Source organism: Pelmatolapia mariae, linkage group LG2 (genome assembly GCF_036321145.2).
Source record: "Pelmatolapia mariae isolate MD_Pm_ZW linkage group LG2, Pm_UMD_F_2, whole genome shotgun sequence".
Lineage (NCBI taxonomy): Eukaryota > Metazoa > Chordata > Actinopteri > Cichliformes > Cichlidae > Pelmatolapia > Pelmatolapia mariae.
This window is the reverse complement of record NC_086228.1, coordinates 30,690,091-30,700,962: the sequence shown is the minus strand read 5'-3', so window position 1 is coordinate 30,700,962 and position 10,872 is coordinate 30,690,091. Positions and strand designations below refer to the sequence as shown.

Sequence of the window (10,872 nt, the reverse complement as noted above, 5' to 3'; positions counted from 1 at the left end):
CTTTCCCACAGGTGAACTCAGGTGAAATGAAAGAAGTAGTGGATGCCCTCCTCCTCTGGTACAATGGTAACTCAGAAAAGCTCCTTGGAGTAAGGAGATCAGGCTCAGAAGTGGTTCTTTCTAAGAATGTATATCTGTATTTATAAATGACATACTAAGGAGGAGTAATGCTTAAAGAATGAGGAATTAAGCAGTGACCAATGACACGTTTAACAATGTGTCATTGTTATCCACTATTCTATGGATGTTTATGAGTACAAGATCCTTTTTTCTATCAAGTAACCTAAAAAATGACTGACTGCACCTTTAAAAATACTAACTTAAATAAACCAAGATAACCCAGCAGTCCATAGGAAATAATGTATGCACTATGTCACTAAAGTTATTGTCACTGCAAATGTAAAAGTAAACATAAATGACCCAAAGAGGAAGTGACATGACTTTGAAGACAGATGTGATCAGGTGGAAAGTGCAGAAAGCTGACTGATGTCGATCTGTGGCTGCATTAAATGTTGGCCTGTCCTGTATTAGGCATTCAGGATTTTCTTTGATGGCCATTTAGCTCTTATGGCATGAACTTGCTCAGTGCATTATTATTTGCTTTTCTACAGTCTGATATTTGTTTACTAATTGATCGATACAGTGTAATAAATAAGTGCATAAATAAGATGTTAAAAACCTCATCATCATATCAAACAGGATAGATTTGGGGGGAGTTTGTTTGGCACATGCTGACTGCATTCTAATTATAACCAGAACAGAAGGCGAGAGCAGCGAACAAGAGTGCAGCAGTTTGGTGAAAGGAAGAGGAAAGGTGAAGAAGAGGTGAGCATCCAAAAGACGAGCAAGAGGACAGTTTCAAAGGAGACATTATGGCACAATAAAAGCTGTAAGAGCAGAGATTCATTCATATTTTTACTATTTTTTCTTTAGCTTTTACTCCCGCTGCTTACAATAAATCCAATATAAAGAACAAACAAGAACAACTCAAATTGCATTGATTGTTTGACATTTCATATAAATGTGACTATAAAATATAGCCAATAATATTAAAAAGGTGCTGTTACTGAGTGAAACTTCCAAAGATTTCAGGTCTGGATTTAGCCCCAGTGTTTTAAGATCCTAGCAACACTCGTATTTATGGCCACAAGATACGAGCTTTCTGGGTGCTGACTCAGGGGGACCACTTTAGTTCATTGAAACTTTAATGCCAGTTTAGTTTAAGACATTAAACTGGTCGCGTTTTGAATCCAATTGATAATAACAGAGCGATGCTGGACATAAGCAACTGTGTTAGTGTGACGCGCTGCATATTTGAAGGATTACGATAAACTTCAGTTCTTACAGAATCTGTAACATTGCCTTGATCGGCCTACATCATTTTAAAATGCATTTTTTTAAATAGTTTTTGTTGTTAAATGAGTTTTGTGTCACTGTGCACAGTGAAAAACTCACCTGATGTAGTGGTAAGGCCATGTTCACCACTAGATGGAGACAACCTGGCACAGGTATTTTCTATACACACTAAATTTCACACTGAAAAGCCTTGGTGGGAATTTTTGTTTGCATAGAAAGTAAAGGAAAAATGTCTTGAGGTCTTTTTCCAGTGTTTTCAAAATTGTGTTTTTCAGATACACATCAAAACTTCACACAGACAAACACACACACAAAACAACAAAATATGTCAAATTACATAAGATAAGATAAGATAAGATAAGCTTTATTAGTCCCACGTGCGGGAAGTTTGTTTTGTTACAGCAGTGGACAGTGCAAAGTTACATGGAAAATTTGAAAAAAGAAAAACACTGGAATAAGATATCAATAATTTTCAATAGATACTGTACACAACTGAATAGAATAAGATAAAATACTTTATACAATCAGATAAAATCAAATAAAATAGAATACAAATGCTATATACAACGATGCCAGAAAAGAGTATTGCACTTGATCAGTTGAAGTCTTTGTTGTGGAGTCTGACAGCAGTGGGGAGGAAAGACCTGCGAAATCTCTCCGTCCCACACCGTGGGTGCCACAGTCTCCCACTGAAGGAGCTGCTCAGTGCTGTCACAGTCTCCTGCATGGGGTGGGAGATGTTGTCCAACAGGGATGACAGCTTAGCCACCATTCTCCTGTCACTCACCACCTCCACTGGGTCCAGAGGGCGTCCTAGAACAGAGCTGGCCCTTCGGATCAGCCTGTTCAGTCTCTTCCTGTCCCCAGCAGAGATGCTGCCGCCCCAGCAGACCACACCATAAAAGATGGCTGAGGCCACCACAGAGTCATAGAAGGTCATGCACGCCTCATTCATTTTTTTTAGAAATGACTGAAAGATTTAATAGACTGTGTTTTTAGTTTTGTTCAAAAAAGAATGACTTCATACAGGAAAAAAATTTATATCACATATGCAGGACACCTTAAACTAGTTATTTAATTAAGCAGCAAAGCAGAACAAAATGAGGGCTGCATCAAGACACGAGGACTAAACTCCAATTCAACCAGACCCAGAACTGATCCGGAAGTAAAACAACTACAACAGTTCAAAATCAGGACTACTTAGGATTTAACCAAGACAGAACCAGAATCAGAACTAGATGACAGTAGCACTAAAAATCATCTTAGACCTGCACTACACTTATTTTTTAATTCTACCAAAGTTATTTAAATTGAGAAAAGTTTATATAATTATTTAGCCTTCATAAGCCTGCATAACTTAATAAATATAGAATTTGAAAAGTAACAAATGGTATCTAAAAAGTTACACTAGGTACGAGATACATGTTCTGATGAGTTTTGGCAAACAACCATTTGACTAACATGTGTGTCTCACCTGCTCTTGTTCCATCTCTGTTCTGTCCTCATTCTCTCTCTCCCTCTCTGCTCCTCTCTCTCTCTGTTCCTCTCTCTCCCTCTCTGCTCCTCTCTCTCCCTCTCTGCTCCTCTCCCTCCCTCTCTGCTCCTCTCTCTCTCTGTTCCCCTCTCTCCCTCTCTGCTCCTCTCTCTCTCTGTTCCTCTCTCTCCCTCTCTGCTCCTCTCTCTCTCTGTTCCTCTCTCTCCCTCTCTGTTCCTCTCTCTCCCTCTCTGCTCCTCTCTCTCTCTGTTCCTCTCTCTCCCTCTCTGTTCCTCTCTCTCCCTCTCTGCTCCTCTCTCTCTCTGTTCCTCTCTCTCTCTCTCTGTTCCTCTCTCTCCATCTCTGCTCCTCTCTCTCTCTGTTCCTCTCTCTCCCTCTCTGCTCCTCTCTCTCTCTCTGTTCCTCTCCCTCCCTCTCTGTTCCTCTCTCTCCCTCCCTCTCTGTTCCTCTCCCTCCCTCTCTGTTCCTCTCCCTCCCTCTCTGTTCCTCTCCCTCCCTCTCTGTTCCTCTCTCTCCCTCTCTGTTCCTCTCTCTCCATCTCTGCTCCTCTCTCTCCCTATCTGTTCCTCTATGTTACTCTCCCTCCCTCTCTGTTCCTCTCCCTCCCTCTCTGTTCCTCTCTCTCCCTCCCTCTCTGCTCCTCTCTCTCTCTGTTCCTCTCTCTCCCTCTCTGCTCCTCTCTCTCCCTCTCTGTTCCTCTCCCTCCCTCTCTGTTCCTCTCTCTCCCTCTCTGTTCCTCTCCCTCCCTCTCTGCTCCTCTCTCTCCCTCTTTGTGCTGACAATCAAGCCAAACACCAACATCATCAAATATACAGTTGAAACCAGATATTTAATCACTCTTCAGATAAAAACACGTTTTTAATTGTAACATCAAATCAGACTAAATGTTTATTTTTTTAGATTGATAAATATAAAAAAACATATTAGTTAACTTTAAGAGTAAAGAGAGAAACTATCTGTATTTCTTAATTGTAAATGGCACCAAATTGTATTCAAACTGAGCCACACTTATGGAGCTCCACAATTCTTTTCCTGGTGTTTTGTTGACATCTCTTGATTTTCCCATGTTACAGAAACAGGCTCTGTGTTTTGCCTTATATGCATCCACAGGTGTGCCACCAATTTACTCACATGGACTCTACTAACCTATCAGAAGCTTCTTCAGCTCAGAATGGAATCGTCTGGAGTTTTCTTATTAATGAACAATAAACTTAGTGTATATGTACTCCTACATTTGATGAAAGTGATAAAAATAGACAGCTCCCTCTCTTTATTCTGACATTTACAGTGGCTTGCAAAAGTATTCGGCCCCCTTGAACTTTCCCACATTTTGTCACATTACAGCCACAAACATGAATCAATTTTATTGGAATTCCACGTGAAAGACCAACACAAAGTGGTGTACACGTGAGAAGTCGAACAAAAATCATACTTGATTCCAAACATTTTTTACTAATAAATAACTGCAAAGTGGGGTGTGCGTAATTATTCAGCCCCCTGAGTCAATACTTTGTAGAACCACCTTTTGCTGCAATTACAGCTGCCAGTCTTTTAGAGTATGTCTCTACCAGCTTTGCACATCTACTATGGAAGAAATATAGTGTCATCAGAATCCAACTATTTTTAGACATTGAATTTATAACACTGAATTTTTATCCTCCAAATTTCCCTGCAAAAAATATTCACCTGCAAAAATTCGCCTGCAAAAAATTCACCTGCAAAAATTCACCTGCAAAAATTCACCTGCAAAAAATTCAACTGCAAAAATTCACCTGCAAAAAATTCACCTGCAAAAATTCACCTGCAAAAATTCACCTGCAAAAAATTCAACTGCAAAAATTCACCTGCAAAAAATTCACCTGCAAAAAATTCACCTGCAAAAATTCACCTGCAAAAAATTCAACTGCAAAAATTCACCTGCAAAAGTGATGACATTAAATGACCCAAGCCAGAGCAATCAGCACTAGATCGAGTCGAGCGGCTCTCAGCCAATTAAATTACGCTGTTTGATCACATGACATGTTAGCCGGCAGTGTCTTCTGAAAAGAGAGCTGTTTAGAGGTGAGTGATTAAGTTTTTCTCCTAAATAGAGATCATTACAGAACGCCTAGTCCTACTTAAAATACCATTCATTTTTCTTTTATTTTATCATCTACTCGAACTGAGGAAAACGTTTGACTAACTCAAAGAAAATTTCCGCGCCTCCCCTGCCTGTCTGCAGAGGCAGTTTTGAATTCAGGAGCGGCATGATGGCAGCGGCAAACCCTGGCGGTTCTCCGGTAAGTATATTATGTTTTATCTTCAAGTTTGTCTTTTGAAACGTTAATTTTATTTAAATCCGTTGGTCACGTATAAGGTACACAGACGGGGTCTTTGCTCAACTCGTCTGATGCGTGTCTCACTAAGCGCTACATGCTAGCATCCTGCTAACCGAGCTAACCTTTACATGCTGTGCTCTACAAAATAGGATACTCGGTACAAAACCATAATCCGCAGATATTGATAGATAGACGAACACTGCAAATATAATGTGGGAAACGAGAACGGCATTGGGTTAAGGGGTAAAATACACTATGAATAAAGCCATAGAGTGAATGGCTGCCATGGTTGCAGAACGGCCTGATTTAATGACAAGAATGGGGAAGAGTGAGGAGAAGTGAACCAACCAAAGCCACAAAACACGGTCAGGCAAGGCGGGAATAGGGCAGTGATATGTCCGTCAGTATGTAGTTGGTGTGTGCTTTGGTGAACAAAAACTCGAGACCCGTAGCAGGAAGATGGGAGACTCGTGTTTCACTGGAATAGTGGTGAATTAAAACATCATTTGTTGGGGAAATTTAGGTGTAAATGCATCCATACAGGCGAGACAGAGGCAGACCAGGCAGTGAAGAAAACAATGCAAACATTAGAAATATTAAAACGGAAATATGGGATTAATATAACATACAATTAGGGAAAATTAAAGGAACACAATGTAAATTATACTGTAAAGTCATTAAAACAGCATAACCTGATTAAAAGAAACATGTAATTGGGTAGGATGGTGGTGATGATGATGATGATGATGATGATGATGATAATAATAATAATAATAATAATAATAATAATATTAAAAAAACATGTACAAGATGGGCATGTATACTTGTACCCAGAATTTAACAACTATAAAGTTGTGGCATGCCAGTACCTTACCCCATCCATTATATCCACACTTTCAGAAAAGGATATGGTCAATATCTTTACAAATACTATCTAAACTTAAACAGATAGCATAAGTTAAACGGGATATTCCCTCTGCGCTCTCCTAGAGTGAATACATCAAATTAAACAAATAAGTAGTCTATGGCATTTAAAAGTGGTTACCTACAATTCTGAAATGATAATACTAATTCTTATTGATGATGATATTGTATTTGAAATCCTGGTGTAACACTGAACCCGACATCATAAAATGATTACCCTTGTAATGTCAGGGAGCTACAACCAAGGAGGGAAAATATTACTATCTCACCCCTTGTATCCAATTACATAACAGCACTGCTTAGTAAAGGTGTTGAATTAGCTGGGTCGCTCAGTTTGGGGAAAATTGTGGGGAGCCTGCAAGGGCCTCAACTTCTCCATTCCCACAATGTGCAACAAATGGGCACAGCTGATCTTCAAGATTGGAACATCGGCCAATTACTTCCAACTTTAACGTGTTTTTGCAAAAGTATTCTTAAAATTGTCTCTTTACACAGATCATAATGATACAAGATGGCACTTGTGTAATTTCCTATAAATTCAATAAATCTAAATAATTGTTATCAACCCGGTAAATCCTGAAAAATGTTTTAACAGCTGTGTTAAATTAAACTTCATACTGACACATGCTGGAAAGTGCATTCATGAGACAATTCATCAATCAATCAATCAATCAATCAATCTTTATTTATAAAGCACTTTTCATACAAACTGTAGCACAAAGTGCTTTACATGGTTAAAAGCAGCCCACCTCACCCTCCCACTCATTCCCCGCACTGTCATTAACAGAAGCGGTCATGATACACACATCCCCCCACCCCCCCACCCCCACACACACACGTACACACATACACACACACACACCTAAAGAGTAAAATTGGGCTGGGTACGTATTAGCCAAGTGAGGAAACACTATCACAGGGAGCTGTCTGCACCGGGAGCCGGTCACAGACCGCAGCCTCATGTTTTATGCCTTCTAGAGCAGTAGCAATCAAAGACTTTAAGGATTCTTTTACATTTTTTAAAAACACTCTGATTAAGGCATAAGTTGTTCTTTATCATCAGATCTAAGTTTGTTTAAAGCTTCGAATGTTTTGGGGTACTCTTCTTTGTTTTCAGGGTTCGTGGCAACCACGGATGGGAAAATGTGGAGGTTGCACGGCTGATGTTTACTGTTCGTGGCACAGGAAGAGGCAGTTTCATTTCAGGAATGAGTGTGCACAATCAAAGGTTTGTTCTCATAAAATACTGTCAACCTCAAATGTTTCTGACATAAGATGGAAGGTGTTGCAGCTTTATTTCCATTATTTAAAAATACATAAACATTTAAAGGGTATAGCTTTATGAAAAAAGTTTTATAGTAATATGTCTTTAGAGAACAGTGCCCTATCCAGCAGGATATATTGTCTGATATGTGTCAGGTGTTTTTTGTTTTGTTTTGTTTTTTGTTGTTGTTGTTGTTTCTTTCAATTTCCATTATTTACCCCTCAAGGAAGAAAATATTGGACAGGTCCTACAAACCCCAAAGAGCCTTCAGGACTCTGCCCTATTTTTAGTTATTCACACACCTTTTCCAGTCTGTTACTTCCTTCCAAGAATGTTCATTCTGTGTTAATGGTCTGGTTGTCATCTCATGTGTTGCCACTGATCATCACAACCCTTTTGACACCTTTTAAGTGATATGCCTGGGTCCTTCCTACATGCCCTGATAATGTATTATTACTGTTGTCATGCACACATTTCATGTAGGGTTAGAAACAAGCAGGGAATTTCTCATACACACCAAAGAAAGGCCATACCTAATTTAAATATTTTTTATATATTATTTCAGAATAGAGCGACTGTGGAGAGACCTCTGGGTGGCCATTACATGCATTTACTACGATGTTCTTCACAACCCTGAGGAAGAAGGCCTTCTTGACATTTCAAATGCTGCACACCTCTTTTGCTGCCATTACATCTTTCTTCCTCGACTAGAGGATAATTTTAATACATTTTGCAGTGGATGGGACAACCATCCACTGCGAACAGAAAACAACATGAGTCCCCCAACCAGCTGTGGGAGTTGGGTCACAGATATTACTCTGTTCCAGAAAACACACAGGTAAAGGTGCACATTTTTAGTACTCATTGATTCTCTTACAGAGAATGTGATGATTTTATGGATAATTAAAGTCAGCCATAAATCCACAAACACAACAAGCTGAAAGTCAGTGATGCTGCTCGGTTTGCAGTCCTGAATATGACGGCACAAGCAGGATTCACTGCACTGTTAATGTTAGCTATGTTATATTGCTGCCTCTGTTTGGTGGTGTCGAGCCAAACGGACTTTAAGGTGTGTTTGAACGAGCTGACGGTTCACTCGTTAAGCTGAAAGAAAGATGCTTTAATCACAGGAGTCACACATGTGTCCACTGGACCATCTGGAACTCTTCTTGTTTAGCACTCGTAATAACACAAACACTAAATCCTCCTCCTCTTGTGCTGTTTTGTAGCAGTGTATACACCTGAGACTGTCACCTGTCTGTCTGTCCTGCACTCTCTCTCTGTTTCTTTCTCTCTGATTGTGTAATAAAAGTATGAACATGTATTTATAAGTTACACTTGTGTTTGAATCCTGCAGCTTATCACACATTTGATTTCCATGTGTGACGACTGCAAGTGTCCAGAGTGAGGACAGACTGAGGGACCCACTGCTGCACATCATCTGTGAGGCTTTGCACCCCTGATGATCCACCAGGACAAACTCAGCAGTGTGTGAGGAAGAGGAGGAGGAAGAGCCAGCAGCAGCTGACAGATGGAGAGAATAGACAGACTGTTCCCTGGTTGTGAAGGACTGCTAGGAAAGTTTAACATAACTAATTGTCTGTCCTGAATCAGTCTTATTAGGTAATGTTCAAATAATGTTATCATTCCAGTGTTTTCAGTGTGGGAGAAAGTACTCAGGGCCTTCAAGTTACACACTATGAAAGGCAGCAACAAGTTTAATATTCAGAAACCTAAAGTATGTATCAGCAGCAGAATGGAGCTAAAAATAAATGTTTGTTTCAGTTCTATGAAGCTTTGAGTATTTTGGATTAGTAGCACTGCTGTGTTTGTTGCATCATATTGCTGTAATTGTTTATATGCTTTATATACTCAGAGGTAAGTTGATCTATAGTGTTACATCATATTCTATAAGGATGTTATGTGTTTGTATACTTTCTGCCCAGTTTGACCCATTTAGCAGAAGTCAGCCTGTTTAAGGCTCTGATATCTATTCTGTATGACTTAAAGCAGTTATGACATGGTCTGATTTTCTCACCCAATAAAGGAATATTTAATATATCAGTCTACTCTTCATTCTATCAGCAACAGTTATCACAGCTCGTACATTTTCTTTTTACACATATATGTGAGCATTGAGCCAAATTTAGTAATGCCAACATATCAAACGAACAACATTTGTCTCTTATATATAATACATATACACTGTCAAACATATTTGTCTTTGAGTGAAGATTTAAGGTGATAGGACTTATAAATAACTGGAACTTGAATCTTTACTGAAGCTCAGTGTTAGACACAGAGTTCACTCACATGAATTTCACTCACATGTGCTGTACCAGTGTACCTGCACATGTGATGTGACAATAGAAGTGATTTGATTTGAGAGTTCAAACTCACTGCTGTAATAACTTATAATGATTAATATAATAACTATAATATTGGCCATATCATATTTACACTGACTTTAGTCTCATGAACAACATTGGCTAATTGTTATTTACTAGCTAATCTTAAATGACTGTTCAGTACAGATATGAAGGCCAACAATCATGTTTTACAGTCCTGTGGTCTCAGCCTCAGATACTTATTAAATCACACAAAGCTCGTGTAGAAACAAACACACGAACAAAATATGTTCTCCTTCATTTCTGTCAAACAAAGCTGTATGAAACGTTTCCAGCGGTTGGTGTTATGGTTGCTAGGCAACCTGGGCAGCGCGACGGAGGCTAGACCGTCCCATTTCACGAGCCTCGCACTTCCGGCCTTAGCGGTCTTTGAGTACGCGGCCCTTGAGGATCGTTGAGGCTGCGTACTTTAAGGCTGCAGACCCTGAATTGGGATACAGCCCCTGAATTGGGATACAGCCTTAATCCCTCACCTCTAAACAGCTATCTTCTAGGAGACACACTGCTGGCTAACGATGTCATGTGATCAAACAGCGTAATTTAATTGGCTGAGAGCCGCTCGACTCGATCTAGTGCTGATTGCTCTGGCTTGGGTCATTTAAGGTCATCACTTTTGCAGGTGAATTTTTGCAGTTGAATTTTTGCAGGTGAATTTTTGCAGGTGAATTTTTTGCAGGTGAATTTTTGCAGGTGAATTTTTTGCAGGTGAATTTTTGCAGTTGAATTTTTTGCAGGTGAAATTTTGCAGGTGAATTTTTGCAGGTGAATTTTTTGCAGGTGAATTTTTGCAGTTGAATTTTTTGCAGGTGAATTTTTGCAGGTGAATTTTTGCAGGTGAATTTTTTGCAGGTGAATTTTTGCAGTTGAATTTTTTGCAGGTGAATTTTTGCAGGTGAATTTTTGCAGGTGAATTTTTTGCAGGCGAATTTTTGCAGGTGAATATTTTTTGCAGGGAAATTTGGAGGATAAAAATTCAGTGTTATAAATTCAATGTCTAAAAATAGTTGGATTCTGATGACACTATATTTCTTCCATAATCTACAGACTAAAATTCTTGCCCATTCTTCTTTGCAAAACAGCTCCACAACTGCCCTGTGACGGCCTCAG

General features: G+C 39.4%; 1 long non-coding RNA gene across 1 annotated transcript; it reads left to right on the top strand.

Moving 5' to 3' along the window:
• The first annotated feature begins 4,827 nt into the window (after window positions 1-4,827).
• LOC134637094 (uncharacterized) lies at window positions 4,828-9,853 on the top strand. Its single transcript, XR_010095068.1, has 4 exons — window positions 4,828-5,130; window positions 7,211-7,321; window positions 7,923-8,195; window positions 8,715-9,853. It is a non-coding gene; the product is annotated as an uncharacterized LOC134637094 (long non-coding RNA).
• Window positions 9,854-10,872: the final 1,019 nt, after the last annotated feature.